At 41.0% G+C, this 20,470-nt stretch overlaps 1 protein-coding gene and 1 pseudogene across 1 annotated transcript in view; one reads left to right on the top strand and one right to left on the bottom strand.

Moving 5' to 3' along the window:
* The window catches only part of LOC118938461, a 942,996-nt pseudogene that overhangs the window by 349,909 nt on the left and 572,617 nt on the right, over nucleotides 1-20,470 (bottom strand).
* LOC110515071 (NACHT, LRR and PYD domains-containing protein 3-like) overlaps nucleotides 1-20,470 on the top strand; it is a 390,541-nt gene that overhangs the window by 257,354 nt on the left and 112,717 nt on the right. The window lies entirely within an intron of this gene.

Below are 20,470 nucleotides of genomic sequence, written 5' to 3'. Positions count from 1 at the left end.
GTTGTTAGGAGTGTTTATCAGACCATGTGGACACCTCCTAGTGGTCTGGTTGTTAGGAGTGTTCATCAGACCATGTGGAAACCTCCTAGTGGTCTGGTTGTTAGGAGAGTTAATCAGACCATGTGGAGACCTCCTAGTGGTGGGGTTGTTAGGAGTGTTTATCAGACCATGTGGACACCTCCTAGTGGTGGGGTTGTTAGGAGTGTTTATCAGACCATGTGGACACCTCCTAGTGGTCTGGTTGTTAGGAGTGTTTATCAGACCATTTGGACACCTCCTAGTGGTGGGGTTGTTAGGAGTGTTTATCAGACCATGTGTACACCTCCTAGTGGTCTGGTTGTTAGGAGTGTTCATCAGACCATGTGGACACCTCCTAGTGGTGGGTAGTTAGGGGTGTTTATTAGACCATGTGGACACCTCCTAGTGGTCTGGTTGTTAGGAGTGTTTATCAGACCATGTGGACACCTCCTAGTGGTCTGGTTGTTAGGAGTGTTTATCAGACCATGTGGACACCTCCTAGTGGTGGGGTTGTTAGGAGTGTTTATCAGACCATGTGGACACCTCCTAGTGGTCTGGTTGTTAGGAGTGTTCATCAGACCATGTGGACACCTCCTAGTGGTCTGGTTATTAGGAGTGTTTATCAGACCATGTGGACACCTCCTAGTGGTCTGGTTGTTAGGAGTGTTTATCAGACCATGTGGACACCTCCTAGTGGTGGGTTGTTAGGAGTGTTTATCAGACCATGTGGACACCTCCTAGTGGTGGGGTTGTTAGGAGTTTTAATCAGACCATGTGGACACCTCCTAGTGGTCTGGTTGTTAGGAGTGTTTATCAGACCATGTGGACACCTCCTAGTGGTCTGGTTGTTAGGAGTGTTTATCAGACCATGTGGACACCTCCTAGTGGTGGGGTTGTTAGGAGTGTTTATCAGACCATGTGGACACCTCCTAGAGGTGGGTAGTTAGGAGTGTTTATCAGACCATGTGGACACCTCCTAGTGGTGGGGTTGTTAGGAGTGTTAATCAGACCATGTGGACACCTCCTAGTAGTGGGGTTGTTAGGAGTGTTTATCAGACCATGTGGACACCTCCTAGTGGTGGGGTTGTTAGGAGTGTTAATCAGACCATGTGGACACTTCCTAGTGGTCTGGTTGTTAGGAGTGTTAATCAGAGCATTTGGACACCTCCTAGTGGTCTGGTTGTTAGGAGTGTTTATCAGACCATGTGGACACCTCCTAGTGGTGGGGTTGTTATTCATATTCATGAAATCACAAGTGAAATATAGTGAAACACAGCTTAGCCTTTTGTTAATCACCCTGTTATCTCAGATTTTGAAATTATGCTTTACAGCCAAAGCAAGACAAGCATTTGTGTAAGTTTATCGATAGCCTAGCTTAGCATTATGCAAAGCTCATGTTGGTCACGAAAATCAGAAAAGCAATCAAATTAACCAGAAGGTATTTAAATGGTAATAACCAGACTTTTTTCCAACAGATATTATTGGCAAATGTATTCCAGTAAGTTGTGGCATAAGGAATGGATACAATCTCCCTTTGAAATAAATCTGTTGTTCTGAGGGAGCAAGGAGAGAAACAGTTTCCCTATTGGAGAGTCAACTGGATTAAGCGAAGGTAGGTCAAGAAGGTGAGGTCTGGTTACACATCTAAATAACATGAGTTCCAGATGGAATAGCATCAGAGACTATGGAGAACTCTCTAGGAGGGCAGGTCAACAAGGTGAGGTCTGGCTACACCTCTAAATAACATGAGTTCCAGATGGAATAGCATCAGAGACTATGGAGAACTCTCTAGGAGGGCAGGTCAACAAGGTGAGGTCTGGCTGAACCTCTAAATAACATGAGTTCCAGATGGAACAGCATCAGAGACTATGGAGAACTCTCTAGGTGTTACAGGGATATTGTAACAAGATAAAAATTCCTCATAATTGAGTAACAATCCTTCTGCATTAAAAAGTTGACTTACCAGCAGGATATGATTATTAAACCAGTTCTTCAAAAATAAAGACTTGTTTCTATACAAAATATCCTTATTGTTCCAAATGAAATACCTATGCGGGATTTTTTTTTAAATACATTAACGAGCACGCTAAGAATACTGTTGTAGGAATCTTATCGTGTTATCGTTACAAAGTAACACAAAATTGAAGTCACCAAAACGGGAGAAGATATAATGAGGGATGAAATTCCAAATTGAAGTTGGATTCTTTAAGAAATGTTTTTCCCAATTTATCTTTAAAGTATTGTTAGTATTATTTATAGTAAAATCAACTAAATGTTCATAACGACAGATGTCCTTATATAATGTGTGTGATTTTCCCAGATGAAGTTGAAAAGCATCTGGTCAACCTCTTTCCCTATTTTGTGGTCAAGATGTAGGGACTAGGCTGCATACAACTTCTGTATGACTGACGCCTTTAGTGATTTAGTCTACTGCTTTAATATATAACATTCTGCCCTCCGAATTCATATCTAAGGGGCATTTGTCATTAGTGCAAATCTGTTCTGTGAGAATATCTACTAATAATAATAACTGTGTGAATCAGGATGCATTATGAAAGGACAATAAGAGACGGTGGTAATATGTTTCCTTTTAGAGACACAGATACATGACAACCAGGTCATTTTAGTTTCTCTTAGAATCACAACCTCAGTGGAACAACAGTTTGTCATTTCCCACAGGTACAGTTCTCCTGAACAAACAAGACAGGACAGAGGAATAGCAATTCTTACCTTGTTCTAAACTCAATCACCTTCTTCATCCTCATCATTCAGTTCATTGAAATACAGTTTTGAAGTTGTGCACAACTATCAGTTTCTGTTTGGTTTATGCAGCCCATTCATTCACTGTCAGCTACATCAGCCCATTCATTCCCTGTCAGCTACATCAGCCCATTCATTCCCTGTCAGCTACATCAGCCCATTCATTCCCTGTCAGCTACATCAGCCCATTCATTCACTGTCAGCTACATCAGCCCATTCATTCACTGTCAGCTACATCAGCCCATTCATTCACTGTCAGCTACATCAGCCCAGTGGAGCAATGCAATAAGCAGTCACACAGGGTAAAGACTTTATAACTGCCCTGATAGGCTCTTTACTGACAACTCTAATAGGAAAATTATATCAAGAAGACTTTATAACTGCCCTGATAGGCTCTTTACTGACAACTCTAATAGGACAATTATATCAAGAAGACTTTATAACTGCCCTGATAGGCTCTACTAACAACTCTAATAGGACAATTATATCAAGAAGACATTATAACTGCGCTGATAGGCTCTTTACTGACAACTCTAATAGGACAATTATATCAAGAAGACTTTATAACTGTCCTGATAGGCTACCAATGATCTCCATGATTCCATCCCATCATTCCAAGGTTCACAGTCTTTCTGAAGAATGCCAACTCTATTCTATTGTCCACTTTGCCACGAGCAAACATTCTCTGTGTCCAGACTACTCACACATATTGTCCTCTACCACCAGCATGAACCACATGTTCTAACTACCTGTGGAGTTAATGGGTGTGGGAAAACAAATAGATGTTTCAGCTTCTATCGGTCACACATCTATCAAAACCACACAGAGCTTTAAAGAGCCAACTTAGATGAGAATTGCCCTCATGATGAATTTGAGACTGGGACTGATCCCATTGAAGATGACATGAGACTGGGACTGATCCCATTGAAGATGATATGAGACTGGGACTGATCCCATTGAAGATGACATGAGACTGGGACTGATCCCATTGAAGATGACATGAGACTGGGACTGATCCCATTGAAGATGATATGAGCGATGTAGAGAGTCTGCCAGAGGCTGAATATGTTAAAGACACAGAGATCAACACTGAGCAGCTAATTGAACGTCTCCAAAACAATATCTGTCTTTTTATTTAGTAAACCAGGAAAGAACACAGCATCCCAGCTACGGTACAGAATAACATTGTTGAGGACCTCAGAACCATGTTGATGCATTATGACACACTACATTCCCCTCAGGTTTCATCTGACAAATAAACTAATAAATGTGGTTGAACAGGACGATCGCAGGGACTTGCTTAACAACTCTGCAGTATTTGAGGAATGCATTAGATGCATAATCTCTGAGTGGATGCTGGAGCATTACTGTGTGAAAGAAGTGGGCGTGGTCAGGACAACTGAAGTACCACTGAGCAACAAAGAAGGTTATAAAACAAGGTGATTTCAATACAGCTACATTTCCCCCAGGCTACATGAATATAAAGAGACAAGAGACAAAACAATCATAATGAATCAGATTACATGGAGAGAAGGGACCTGATCCTAGATCATAATGAATCAGATTACATGGAGAGGGGGGACCTGATCCTAGATCATAATGAATCAGATTACATGGAGAGGAGGGACCTGATCCTAGATCATAATGAATCAGATTAGATGGAGAGAAGGACCTGATCCTAGATCATAATGAATCAGATTACATGGAGAGGGGGACCTGATCCTAGATCATAATGAATCAGATTACATGGAGAGAAGGGACCTGATCCTAGATCATAATGAATCAGATTACATGGAGAGGGGGACCTGATCCTAGATCATAATGAATCAGATTACATGGAGAGAAGGGACCTGATCCTAGATCATAATGAATCAGATTACATGGACAGGAGGACCTGATCCTAGATCATAATGAATCAGATTACATGGAGAGAAGGACCTGATCCTAGATCATAATGAATCAGATTACATGGAGAGGGGGACCTGATCCTAGATCATAATGAATCAGATTACATGGAGAGAAGGGACCTGATCCTAGATCATAATGAATCAGATTACATGGAGAGGAGGGACCTGATCCTAGATCATAATGAATCAGATTACATGGAGAGAAGGGACCTGATCCTAGATCATAATGAATCAGATTACATGGAGAGGGGGGACCTGATCCTAGATCATAATGAATCAGATTACATGGAGAGGAGGGACCTGATCCTAGATCACAATGAATCAGATTACATGGAGAGAAGGGACCTGATCCTAGATCATAATGAATCAGATTACATGGCCCCCAGGCTACATGAATATAAAGAGTCATGAGACAAAACAATCATAATGAATCAGATTACATGGAGAGGAGGACCTGATCCTAGATCATAATGAATCAGATTACATGGAGAGGGGGGACCTGATCCTAGATCATAATGAATCAGATTACATGGAGAGGAGGGACCTGATCCTAGATCACAATGAATCAGATTACATGGAGAGGAGGGACCTGATCCTAGATCATAATGAATCAGATTACATGGAGAGAAGGGACCTGATCCTAGATCATAATGAATCAGATTACATGGAGAGGAGGACCTGATCCTAGATCATAATGAATCAGATTACATGGAGAGGAGGGACCTGATCCTAGATCACAATGAATCAGATTACATGGAGAGGAGGGACCTGATCCTAGATCATAATGAATCAGATTACATGGAGAGAAGGGACCTGATCCTAGATCATAATGAATCAGATTACATGGAGAGGAGGACCTGATCCTAGATCATAATGAATCAGATTACATGGAGAAAAGGGACCTGATCCTAGATCATAATGAATCAGATTACATGGAGAGAAGGGACCTGATCCTAGATCATAATGAATCAGATTACATGGAGAGGGGGACCTGATCCTAGATCATAATGAATCAGATTACATGGAGAGGGGGGACCTGATCCTAGATCATAATGAATCAGATTACATGGAGAGGGGGGACCTGATCCTAGATCATAATGAATCAGATTACATGGAGAGGGGGACCTGATCCTAGATCATAATGAATCAGATTACATGGAGAGGGGGGACCTGATCCTAGATCATAATGAATCAGATTACATGGAGAGGGGGACCTGATCCTAGATCATAATGAATCAGATTACATGGAGAGGGGGGACCTGATCCTAGATCATAATGAATCAGATTACATGGAGAGGAGGGACCTGATCCTAGATCATAATGAATCAGATTACATGGAGAGGGGGACCTGATCCTAGATCATAATGACTCAGATTACATGGAGAGGGGGACCTGATCCTAGATCATAATTACTCAGATTACATGGAGAGGGGGACCTGATCCTAGATCATAATTAATCAGATTACAATGAGAGGGGGGACCTGATACTACATCAGCACTCCTCCCCTGGGACACTGATATAGGATTGGGACACTGCCTGTATGAAACAGAACACATAGTTGTAAAGTCTAGTTACAGCAGGTGTTTACTGCCATCTAGTGGAAGATACCAATATAACACTTTATTATCAGGGTGGGGAGGCGGCTGAGCTGAAACAGAACACATAGTTGTAAAGTCTAGTTACAGCAGGTGTTTACTGCCATCTAGTGGAAGATACCAATATAACACTTCATTATCAGGGTGGGGAGACGGCTGAGCTGAAACAGAACACATAGTTGTAAAGTCTAGTTACAGCAGGTGTTTACTGCCATCTAGTGGAAGATACCAATATAACACTTTATTATCAGGGTGGGGAGGCGGCTGAGCTGACACAGAACACATAGTTGTAGTCTAGTTACAGCAGGTGTTTACTGCCATCTAGTGGAAGATACCAATATAACACTTTATTATCAGGGTGGGGAGGCGGCTGAGCTGAAACAGAAAGTAAAGTTGTTGTTTTGTTCAGGATCCATTTTGAGACGACAGAGCAGAAAACACTACATGGAGATTATTGAAAACTAAAGTAAGTATTTCTGAACAATAATCTATTCTAATGGACAGAGTAAGATAATGAATATCTGGAATGATATATTACTAGTTAGTAGAACTTCTAATTGAGCTGAGTTGCTGACAGACAACACAGCTAAACTTGGTTTCGAGTAAATTATATGTTTATCAAAAATAATGTAAGAGAGATGTCTTGAAGAGACGCGTCTGGGATTAGAACTCTGTGTCTCTGCGACAGTGGGAGGTTTGTTTTGCATGGCCCGGTGCTACAGCTGGGTGGACATTTATTTTATGGACCAATGGAATGGTGTAAAATGTGTAAACTCTGCTCCCCCGGGGAGCCGGGCAATGCACAACTAATTCACCCAGTGACCGTTACTTTTCTGTCCTTCAAATATAATTAAGTATCAAAAGTAAAAGTAAAGTAGTGATAATTTAATATTCATTTTATTAATCAAACCAGACGGCACAATGTTCATGTTATTTAAATTTACGGATAGCCAGGGTCACACTCCAACACTCAGACATCATTTAAAAACAAAGCATTTGTGTTTAGTGAGTCTGCCAGATAAGAGGCAGTAGGGATGACCAGGGATGTTCTCTGTTTAGTGAGTCTGCCAGATAAGAGGCAGTAGGGATGACCAGGGATGTTCTCTGTTTAGTGAGTCTGCCAGATCAGAGGCAGTAGGGATGACCAGGGATGTTCTCTGTTTAGTGAGTCTGCCAGATCAGAGGCAGTAGGGATGACCAGGGATGTTCTCTGTTTAGTGAGTCCTCCAGATCAGAGGCAGTAGGGATGATCAGGGATGTTCTCTGTTTAGTGAGTCCTCCAGATCAGAGGCAGTAGAGATGACCAGGGATGTTCTCTGTTTAGTGAGTCTGCCAGATCAGAGGCAGTAGGGATGACCAGGGATGTTCTCTGTTTAGTGAGTCTGCCAGATCAGAGGCAGTAGGGATGACCAGGGTTGTTCTCTTGATAAGTGAGTGAATTGGACCATTTTGGCCTGCTAAACATTCAGAATGTAACGAGTACTTTTGTCTGTCAGGGAAAATGTTCAGAGTAAAAAATACATCATTTTCTTTATGACTGTAGTGAAGTAAAAGTAAAAGTTGTTAAAATATAAATATTAAAGTACAGGACAGATTCCCCCCAAAAACTACTGAAGTAGTACTTTAAAGTATTTTACTGAAGTACTTTACACCACTGCATTAGAAGACAGATAAATGTGTTGATTTGAAGGAAAGACGGGCAGATTCTGGTAGGTCGGCTACAAACTATTATAAAGTTAGGTCGTCGTCAGACATTCAACAGTCACAGTAGGTTTGAGCTACAGTATGATCACTAATCATGCCGACCAACCTGATGGTCTCTGTTGGAAATGTTGTGAAAAGAATCTGGCCAACGCTATAAATATCTGGCATTACTCATCTCATATGTATATACTGTATTCTATACTATTCTACTGTATCTTAGTCTATGTATTACTCATCTCATATGTATATACTGTATTCTATACTATTCTACTGTATCTTAGTCTATGCATTACTCATCTCATATGTATATACTGTATTCTATACTATTCTACTGTATCTTAGTCTATGTATTACTCATCTCATATGTATATACTGTATTCTATACTATTCTACTGTATCTTAGTCTATGTATTACTCATCTCATATGTATATACTGTATTCTATACTATTCTACTGTATCTTAGTCTATGCATTACTCATCTCATATGTATATACTGTATTCTATACTATTCTACTGTATCTTAGTCTATGCATTACTCATCTCATATGTAGATACTGTATTCTATACTATTCTACTGTATCTTAGTCTATGTATTACTCATCTCATATGGATATACTGTATTCTATACTATTCTACTGTATCTTAGTCTATACATTACTCATCTCATATGTAGATACTGTATTCTATACTATTCTACTGTATCTTAGTCTATGCCACTCTGACATTGTGACCAATAACATTTGACTTGATTTAGATTAGGCTACATACACTACATGACCAAAAGTATGTGGACACCTGCTAGTCTAACATCTGTCGTGGAGAATCGTCTCAGAAATATAACACTCTTACAAGAACTTGTGAATTCAATATACACTGAGCCTTTCCATGGAAGGACCCTATCACTAACATGGCAGGGCTGAGCCCCTCCATGGAAGGATCCTATCACACACTTATTAATAGCCTAGTGGTTAGAGCGTTGGACTACTAACTGGAAAGTTGCAAGTTCAAACCCCTGAGCTGACAAGGTACAAATCTGTCGTTCTGCCCCTGAACAGGCAGTTAACCCACTGTTCCTAGGCCGTCATTGAAAATAAGAATTTGTTCTTAACTGACTTGCCTAGTTAAATAAAGGTAAAAAAATGAAAAATTACAGGGCCGAGCCCCTCCATGGAAAGAGACCAAATTCTCATATTACAGAGTCCTGCCTTTATAGGATTCTGTCTTTGCATAACGTATAGAGTCCCCTCCCACTATATGAAAACAGCTTCCCTTGACCTGTCCATTATTTTCTCCTCATCTCAGAGCTAGTTCACGCCCACTAACGCTCATGTCTGCTTCTGGTTATATTGATGGTAGAACTCCTTCCATGTTCTAAACATAATGCTTCTGTTCCACCTGTTAGTCATCAGTTATCTTGTTTCCATCTTTCTTCCTGTATCCTGCTGACCATAGTACGTCCAGCTGTCATGTGTTATGTATTCTTTCAAACATAGAGTCTGGGTGTCATATGGCCTGGTGTCATCTTCTCTTAATGTGCAGGTCCTTGCTACTTCAGCCTGGCAACAAGACCTATTTATATTTAATGCTTTTGCTCTCCTTAATGGTTCGCTCCTACACCACTAGGATACCTGCCGCCCCAAAATAAGATGTAGGCCTATCAGGGGCTATTAGTTAGTTTTCAGGCTACCTGCCTCCCCAAAATAAGATGTAGGCCTATCAGGGGCTATTAGTTAGTTTTCAGGCTACCTGCCTCCCCAAAATAAGATGTAGGCCTATCAGGGGCTATTAGTTAGTTTTCAGGCTACCTGCCGCCCCAAAATAAGATGTAGGCCTATCAGGGGCTATTAGTTAGTTTTCAGGCTACCTGCCGCCCCAAAATAAGATGTAGGCCTATCAGGGGCTATTAGTTAGTTTTCAGGCTACCTGCCGCCCCAAAATAAGATGTAGGCCTATCAGGGGCTATTAGTTAGTTTTCAGGCTACCTGCCGCCCCAAAATAAGATGTAGGCCTATCAGGGGCTATTAGTTAGTTTTCAGGCTACCTGCCGCCCCAAAATAAGATGTAGGCCTATCAGGGCTATTAGTTAGTTTTCAGGCTACCTGCCTCCCCAAAATAAGATGTAGGCCTATCAGGGGCTATTAGTTAGTTTTCAGGCTACCTGCCTCCCCAAAATAAGATGTAGGCCTATAAGGGGCTATTAGTTAGTTTTCAGGATACCTGCCACCCCAAAATAAGATGTAGGCCTATCAGGGGCTATTAGTTCGTTTTCAGGCTACCTGCCACCCCCAAATAAGATGTAGGCCTATCAGGGGCTATTAGTTAGTTTTCAGGCTACCTGCCTCCCCAAAATAAGATGTAGGCCTATCAGGGGCTATTAGTTCGTTTTCAGGCTACCTGCCTCCCCAAAATAAGATGTAGGCCTATCAGGGGCTATTAGTTAGTTTTCAGGCTACCTGCCTCCCCAAAATAAGATGTAGGCCTATCAGGGGCTATTAGTTAGTTTTCAGGCTACCTGCCTCCCCAAAATAAGATGTAGGCCTATCAGGGGCTATTAGTTAGTTTTCAGGCTACCTGCCGCCCCAAAATAAGATGTAGGCCTATCAGGGGCTATTAGTTAGTTTTCAGGCTACCTGCCTCCCCAAAATAAGATGTAGGCCTATCAGGGGCTATTAGTTAGTTTTCAGGCTACCTGCCTCCCCAAAATAAGATGTAGGCCTATCAGGGGCTATTAGTTAGTTTTCAGGCTACCTGCCTCCCCAAAATAAGATGTAGGCCTATCAGGGGCTATTAGTTAGTTTTCAGGCTACCTGCCTCCCCAAAATAAGATGTAGGCCTATCAGGGGCTATTAGTTAGTTTTCAGGCTACCTGCCGCCCCAAAATAAGATGTAGGCCTATCAGGGGCTATTAGTTAGTTTTCAGGCTACCTGCCGCCCCAAAATAAGATGTAGGCCTATCAGGGGCTATTAGTTAGTTTTCAGGCTACCTGCCGCCCCAAAATAAGATGTAGGCCTATCAGGGGCTATTAGTTAGTTTTCAGGCTACCTGCCGCCCCAAAATAAGATGTAGGCCTATCAGGGGCTATTAGTTAGTTTTCAGGCTACCTGCCGCCCCAAAATAAGATGTAGGCCTATCAGGGCTATTAGTTAGTTTTCAGGCTACCTGCCTCCCCAAAATAAGATGTAGGCCTATCAGGGGCTATTAGTTAGTTTTCAGGCTACCTGCCTCCCCAAAATAAGATGTAGGCCTATAAGGGGCTATTAGTTAGTTTTCAGGATACCTGCCACCCCAAAATAAGATGTAGGCCTATCAGGGGCTATTAGTTCGTTTTCAGGCTACCTGCCACCCCCAAATAAGATGTAGGCCTATCAGGGGCTATTAGTTAGTTTTCAGGCTACCTGCCTCCCCAAAATAAGATGTAGGCCTATCAGGGGCTATTAGTTCGTTTTCAGGCTACCTGCCTCCCCAAAATAAGATGTAGGCCTATCAGGGGCTATTAGTTCGTTTTCAGGCTACCTGCCTCCCCAAAATAAGATGTAGGCCTATCAGGGGCTATTAGTTAGTTTTCAGGCTACCTGCCTCCCCAAAATAAGATGTAGGCCTATCAGGGGCTATTAGTTAGTTTTCAGGCTACCTGCCGCCCCAAAATAAGATGTAGGCCTATCAGGGGCTATTAGTTAGTTTTCAGGCTACCTGCCTCCCCAAAATAAGATGTAGGCCTATCAGGGGCTATTAGTTAGTTTTCAGGCTACCTGCCTCCCCAAAATAAGATGTAGGCCTATCAGGGGCTATTAGTTAGTTTTCAGGCTACCTGCCTCCCCAAAATAAGATGTAGGCCTATCAGGGGCTATTAGTTAGTTTTCAGGCTACCTGCCACCCCAAAATAAGATGTAGGCCTATCAGGGGCTATTAGTTAGTTTTCAGGCTACCTGCCTCCCCAAAATAAGATGTAGGCCTATCAGGGGCTATTAGTTAGTTTTCAGGCTACCTGCCTCCCCAAAATAAGATGTAGGCCTATCAGGGGCTATTAGTTAGTTTTCAGGCTACCTGCCTCCCAAAAATAAGATGTAGGCCTATCAGGGGCTATTAGTTAGTTTTCAGGCTACCTGCCACCCCAAAATAAGATGTAGGCCTATCAGGGGCTATTAGTTAGTTTTCAGGCTACCTGCCGCCCCAAAATAAGATGCAGGCCTATCAGGGCTATTAGTTAGTTTTCAGGCTACCTGCCTCCCCAAAATAAGATGTAGGCCTATCAGGGGCTATTAGTTAGTTTTCAGGCTACCTGCCTCCCCAAAATAAGATGTAGGCCTATCAGGGGCTATTAGTTAGTTTTCAGGATACCTGCCACACCAAAATAAGATGTAGGCCTATCAGGGGCTATTAGTTAGTTTTCAGGCTACCTGCCACCCCCAAATAAGATGTAGGCCTATCAGGGGCTATTAGTTAGTTTTCAGGCTACCTGCCTCCCCAAAATAAGATGTAGGCCTATCAGGGGCTATTAGTTAGTTTTCAGGCTACCTGCCTCCCCAAAATAAGATGTAGGCCTATCAGGGGCTATTAGTTAGTTTTCAGGCTACCTGCCTCCCCAAAATAAGATGTAGGCCTATCAGGGGCTATTAGTTAGTTTTCAGGCTACCTGCCTCCCCAAAATAAGATGTAGGCCTATCAGGGGCTATTAGTTAGTTTTCAGGCTACCTGCCTCCCCAAAATAAGATGTAGGCCTATCAGGGGCTATTAGTTAGTTTTCAGGCTACCTGCCGCCCCAAAATAAGATGTAGGCCTATCAGGGGCTATTAGTTAGTTTTCAGGCTACCTGCCTCCCCAAAATAAGATGTAGGCCTATCAGGGGCTATTAGTTAGTTTTCAGGCTACCTGCCTCCCCAAAATAAGATGTAGGCCTATCAGGGGCTATTAGTTAGTTTTCAGGCTACCTGCCTCCCCAAAATAAGATGTAGGCCTATCAGGGGCTATTAGTTAGTTTTCAGGCTACCTGCCACCCCAAAATAAGATGTAGGCCTATCAGGGGCTATTAGTTAGTTTTCAGGCTACCTGCCTCCCCAAAATAAGATGTAGGCCTATCAGGGGCTATTAGTTAGTTTTCAGGCTACCTGCCGCCCCAAAATAAGATGTAGGCCTATCAGGGGCTATTAGTTAGTTTTCAGGCTACCTGCCTCCCCAAAATAAGATGTAGGCCTATCAGGGGCTATTAGTTCGTTTTCAGGCTACCTGCCTCCCCAAAATAAGATGTAGGCCTATCAGGGGCTATTAGTTAGTTTTCAGGCTACCTGCCTCCCCAAAATAAGATGTAGGCCTATCAGGGGCTATTAGTTAGTTTTCAGGCTACCTGCCGCCCCAAAATAAGATGTAGGCCTATCAGGGGCTATTAGTTAGTTTTCAGGCTACCTGCCTCCCCAAAATAAGATGTAGGCCTATCAGGGGCTATTAGTTAGTTTTCAGGCTACCTGCCGCCCCAAAATAAGATGTAGGCCTATCAGGGCTATTAGTTAGTTTTCAGGCTACCTGCCGCCCCAAAATAAGATGTAGGCCTATCAGGGGCTATTAGTTAGTTTGCAGGCCTTGTGGGCGGGTTTTGAGTAGTCATTGGGCTAGAAAAAGTAATTGAACTAAATCACCTGACTGTTTGGATGTGTCTGTTAGTAAATGTTTTATTTCTAAAAGATAATGAATAAAAGAGAACAATTGACATTCAATAATTATTTGTCACTGTGTTAACCACAACCAACATGTTGGATCTCTGTTAAGTTGTTACTGTGTTAACCACAACCAACATGTTGGATCTCTGTTTAGTTGTCACTGTGTTAACCACAACCAACATGTTGGATCTCTGTTTAGTTGTCACTGTGTTAACCACAACCAACATGTTGGATCTCTGTTTAGTTGTCACTGTGTTAACCACAACCAACATGCTGGATCTCTGTTTAGTTGTCACTGTGTTAACCACAACCAACATGTTGGATCTCTGTTTAGTTGTCACTGTGTTAACCACAACCAACATGTTGGATCTCTGTTTAGTTGTTACTGTGTTAACCACAACCAACATGTTGGATCTCTGTTTAGTTGTCACTGTGTTAACCACAACTAACATGTTGGATCTCTGTTTAGTTGTTACTGTGTTGACCACAACCAACATGTTGGATCTCTGTTTAGTTGTCACTGTGTTAACCACAACCAACATGTTGGATCTCTGTTTAGTTGTCACTGTGTTAACCACAACCAACATGTTGGATCTCTGTTTAGTTGTCACTGTGTTAACCACAACCAACATGTTGGATCTCTGTTTAGTTGTCACTGTGTTAATAACCACAACCAACATGTTGGATCTCTGTTTAGTTGTCACTGTGTTAACCACAACCAACATGTTGGATCTCTGTTTAGTTGTCACTGTGTTAACCACAACCAACATGTTGGATCTCTGTTTAGTTGTCACTGTGTTAATAACCACAACCAACATGTTGGATCTCTGTTTAGTTGTCACTGTGTTAACCACAACCAACATGTTGGATCTCTGTTTAGTTGTCACTGTGTTAACCACAACCAACATGTTGTATCTCTGTTTAGTTGTCACTGTGTTAACCACAACCAACATGTTGGATCTCTGTTTAGTTGTCACTGTGTTAACCACAACCAACATGTTGGATCTCTGTTTAGTTGTCACTGTGTTAACCACAACCAACATGTTGGATCTCTGTTTAGTTGTCACTGTGTTAACCACAACCAACATGTTGTATCTCTGTTTAGTTGTCACTGTGTTAACCACAACCAACATGTTGGATCTCTGTTTAGTTGTCACTGTGTTAACCACAACCAACATGTTGGATCTCTGTTTAGTTGTCACTGTGTTAACCACAACCAACATCCTGGATCTCTGTTTAGTTGTCACTGTGTTAACCACAACCAACATGTTGGATCTCTGTTTAGTTGTCACTGTGTTAACCACAACCAACATGTTGGATCTCTGTTTAGTTGTTACTGTGTTAACCACAACCAACATGTTGGATCTCTGTTTAGTTGTCACTGTGTTAACCACAACCAACATGTTGGATCTCTGTTTAGTTGTCACTGTGTTAACCACAACCAACATGTTGGATCTCTGTTTAGTTGTCACTGTGTTAACCACAACCAACATCCTGGATCTCTGTTTAGTTGTCACTGTGTTAACCACAACCAACATGTTGGATCTCTGTTTAGTTGTCACTGTGTTAACCACAACCAACATCCTGGATCTCTGTTTAGTTGTCACTGTGTTAACCACAACCAACATGTTGGATCTCTGTTTAGTTGTCACTGTGTTAACCACAACCAACATGTTGGATCTCTGTTTAGTTGTCACTGTGTTAACCACAACCAACATGTTGGATCTCTGTTTAGTTGTTACTGTGTTAACCACAACCAACATGTTGGATCTCTGTTTAGTTGTCACTGTGTTAACCACAACCAACATGTTGGATCTCTGTTTAGTTGTCACTGTGTTAACCACAACCAACATATTGGATCTCTGTTTAGTTGTCTCTGTGTTAACCACAACCAACATGTTGGATCTCTGTTTAGTTGTCACTGTGTTAATAACCACAACCAACATGTTGTATCTCTGTTTAGTTGACACTGTGTTAACCACAACTAACATGTTGGATCTCTGTTTAGTTGTCACTGTGTTAACCACAACCAACATGTTGGATCTCTGTTTAGTTGTCACTGTGTTAACCACAACCAACATGTTGGATCTCTGTTTAGTTGTCACTGTGTTAACCACAACCAACATGTTGGATCTCTGTTTAGTTGTCACTGTGTTAACCACAACCAACATGTTGGATCTCTGTTTAGGGGTCACTGTGTTAACCACAACCAACATGTTGGATCTCTGTTTAGTTGTCACTGTGTTAACCACAACCAACATGTTGGATCTCTGTTTAGTTGTCACTGTGTTAACCACAACCAACATGTTGGATCTCTGTTTAGTTGTCACTGTGTTAACCACAACCAACATGTTGGATCTCTGTTTAGTTGTCACTGTGTTAACCACAACCAACATGTTGGATCTCTGTTTAGTTGTCACTGTGTTAACCACAACCAACATGTTGGATCTCTGTTTAGTTGTCACTGTGTTAACCACAACCAACATATTGGATCTCTGTTTAGTTGTCTCTGTGTTAACCACAACCAACATGTTGGATCTCTGTTTAGTTGTCACTGTGTTAATAACCACAACCAACATGTTGTATCTCTGTTTAGTTGACACTGTGTTAACCACAACTAACATGTTGGATCTCTGTTTAGTTGTCACTGTGTTAACCACAACCAACATGTTGGATCTCTGTTTAGTTGTCACTGTGTTAACCACAACCAACATGGTGGATCTCTGTTTAGTTGTCACCGTGTTAACCACAACCAACATGTTGGATCTCTGTTTAGTTGTCACTGTGTTAACCACAACCAACATGGTGGATCTCTGTTTAGTTGTCACCGTGTTAACCACAACCAACATGTTGGATCTCTGTTTAGTTGTCACCGTGTTAACCACAACCAACATGGTGGATCTCTGTTTAGTTGTCACTGTGTTAACCACAACCAACATGTTGGATCTCTGTTTAATTGTCACCGTGTTAACCACAACCAACATGGTGGATCTCTGTTTAGTTGTCACCGTGTTAACCACAACCAACATGTTGGATCTCTGTTTAGTTGTCACCGTGTTAACCACAACCAACATGTTGGATCTCTGTTTAGGGGTCAGTGCTCTAAAATGAGTCTCTCTGAGGAGAGAGAGGAGGGGGACCCTGCCTCTAAAATGAGTCTCTCTGGGGAGAGAGAGGAGGGGGGCCCTGCCTCTAAAATGTATCTCTCTGGGGGACATGACACCAAAACTAAGAGGTGAGATTACAATGTTGTTTAAGAATGTATATTCTAAAACTTTTTTAAATCAGAAAATATTGCTTATGTGTACATTCTGTATACTGTAACTATATACTATATACTACATTCTATATACTGTAACTATATACTATATACTACATTCTATATACTGTAACTATGTACTATATACTACATTCTATATACTGTAAATATATACTATATACTACATTCTATGTACTGTAACTATATACTATATATTACATTCTATACACTGTAACTATATACTATATACTACATTCTATATACTGTAACTATATGCTATATACTACATTATATGTACTGTAACTATATACTATATACTACATTCTATATACTGTAACTATATTCTATATACTACATTCTATATACTGTAACTATATACTATATACTACATTCTATATACTGTAACTATATACTATATACTACATTCTATATACTGTAACTATATACTATATACTACATTCTATATACTGTAACTATATACTATATACTACATTCTATATACTGTAACTATATACTATATACTACATTCTATATACTGTAACTATATACTATATACTACATTCTATATACTGTCACTATATACTATATACTACATTCTATATACTGTAACTATATACTATATACTACATTCTATATACTGTAACTGTTCTAGATGTTGTTCTGTTTTGTTGTTGATCCATTTTTCATCAAATCAAGTCTGTCTTTTTTAAGTGAAATTTACCCACTTTAGAAGCCTTTACAAAGACTTGAAGTCATTTAATCATTTCTATAAACAATCAAATATAATTTACCAACATTTCTGAAAGTGGACACAGCGTTTTGGAATGAAATTCTTATTATGTTTCCCCATCTGAGCTCAGAGTATTTGAGAGATGTAATGTTTGTCTCTGTTGTGTTGAAGCCAAATCAGACAAGAGAGACCAGCCACCCCTTTTCCCAGCTGTGTGTCCATGAAGAGTGACAAGTCTATGGAACTTCCTATGAAGTTTAGAGAGGGAGACTTTTCTACTGAACAAAGGTAAGAAGAACTCATGGGTCCTGGTCAGTGAGTTAAACAACACTGTCTCTAGTCATTTCTCCTCTCCCATTTTCCCATTTATTGCTGTTGTTTTCATAATCCATAGGCTAATCATTTTGTCCATTTGCATAGTCCTAAAACAATATTTAACAAACACAGCATTCCCTTCCCGTGTGTGTGTGTGCATGTGCGTGTGTGTGTGTGTGTACGTGTACTCCCTGGATGAGGAGATGTAATCTCATGTTTTGTCCACAGAAACCAACAGGAGAGATCAGAGTCAGAGATTCTCAGTGGCCAGTCTTCCCAGAGTCATCAAACAGACCTGCCCTCCATATTCAGTGTATGTGGTCCTGTTATGTACATTTGTTTTTGTTTACCTCAAGTAAAGTTCATCTGTCAATCATTCATTAATGTGTTAATGAGAAAGCATTTATTCACTTGCTTAATGTATTAACTTTATTTATTTCAGTTGCTTGAAGAGAAAATTATGACATTTGTGAAGAATGAGCTGAAGATGTTCAAGAGGATTCTTAGTCCAAAACTCCCAGAAGGCTTTGAGAGTCAGAAGCAGGATAAGGAATTGGTGGATGCTGAAGATGAGAAGCAGGAGAGCAGTGCCAGAGAAGGGGCTCTGAAGATCACACTGCACATCCTGAGGAAAATGAACCAGAAGAAGCTTGCTGACACACTGGAGAAATGTAAGATTTGTCTGACTCATGTTGAATTATGTTTTATAACATTTAAAAGCTGTAGCTAAAGTACAGCTAAAGTAGCTGTGTAACTCAATGATATTGTAGCAGCCTTAACACAACACCTAGTGACCTCATCAAGTAGCAGCAGGGATGTGTTGTGGTGATTCATTTAGAGAGAGAGACAACATTAATAATACCATCAATAATACCAATAATAATATAATCAGTCACACCAGTCTGTAATGCATTATGAAAACATTTACACATTTATACAGTCAGTTAAGAGAATAAATTATTATAATGTACAACTTTATAACAGTCCTACAATACTGTAGACATTAAAACAGACGTAATATTAATATCCTCTGTGTTATTTTTAGATTCAGATGAGCTTGCTGTGATTTGCCAATGTGAACTCAAATCTAATCTAAAGAAGAAGTTTCAATGTGTATTTGAGGGGATCGCTCAACAAGGAAACCCAACACTTCTCAATAAGATCTACACAGAGCTCTACATCACAGAGGGTGGAACAGGAGAGGTCAATAATGAACATGAGCTGAGACAGATTGAGACAACAACCAGGAAACAAGCAAGACCAGAGACTGCAATCAAGTGTAACGACATCTTCAAACCCTTAACTGGACAAGACAAACTTATCAGAACTGTGCTGACAAAGGGAGTCGCTGGCATTGGAAAAACAGTCTCTGTGCAGAAGTTCATTCTGGACTGGGCTGAAGGAAAAGCAAATCAGGATGTCCAATTTGTATTTTCATTCCCTTTTCGGGAGCTGAATTTGATGAAAGAGGACAAACACACTTTCATTGAACTTCTTAATCACTTCTCAATGGAAACCAAACAATCAAGAATCTCCAACTACAACAAGTACAAAGTTCTGTTCATCTTTGATGGTCTGGATGAGTGCCGACTGCCCCTAGACTTCCAGAAGAACAAGATCTGTTGGGACGTCACAGAGTCAACCTCAGTGGATGTTCTGCTGACAAATCTCATCAAGGGAAATCTGCTTCCCTCTGCTCTCATTTGGATAACTACCCGACCTGCAGCAGCCAATAAGATCCCTTCATGGTGTGTTGACCAGGTAACAGAGGTACGAGGGTTCAATGACCCACAGAAGGAGGAGTACTTCAGGAAGAGATTCAGTGATGAGGACCTGGCCAGCAGAATCATCTCACACATAAAGACATCAAGGAGCCTCCACATCATGTGCCACATTCCAGTCTTCTGTTGGATTTCTGCAACAGTCCTTGAACACATGCTGAAACATAAGAGAGAAGAGATGCCCAAGACTCTGACTGAGATGTACACACACCTTGTGGTGTTTCATACCAAACAGAAGAATGAAAAGTATCTTGGGAAAGAAGATACAGGTCCACACTGGAATAAACAGAGCATTCTGTCACTGGGAAAACTGGCTTTTCAACAGCTTGTGAAGCGCAATCTGATTTTCTATGAAGAGGACCTGAAAGAGTCTGGCATTGATGTTAATGAAGCCTCAGTGTACTCAGGATTGTGCACACAGCTCTTTAAAGAGGAATGTGTGCTGTACCAGGTCAAGGTGTACTGCTTTGTTCATCTGAGCATTCAGGAGTTTCTGGCTGCTGTATATGTGTCCCTCTCATTCATCAACAACAATGAGAATCTAATGGACAAACTTCAGACAAACGACGAGCCTGAAGTTACTTTCTACAAGAGTGCTGTGGATAAAGCCTTACAAAGTGAGACGGGAAACCTGGACCTTTTCCTCCGCTTCCTTCTAGGCCTCTCACTTGAGTCCAATCAGAAGCACTTACAAGGTCTACTGACAAAGACAAGAAGCAGCTCACAGACCCATGAAGAAACAGTCAA

The sequence above is a fragment of the Oncorhynchus mykiss genome, chromosome 13, assembly GCF_013265735.2.
Source record: "Oncorhynchus mykiss isolate Arlee chromosome 13, USDA_OmykA_1.1, whole genome shotgun sequence".
Taxonomy (NCBI): domain Eukaryota; kingdom Metazoa; phylum Chordata; class Actinopteri; order Salmoniformes; family Salmonidae; genus Oncorhynchus; species Oncorhynchus mykiss.
This window is presented reverse-complemented; position numbering and strand designations above follow the sequence as displayed.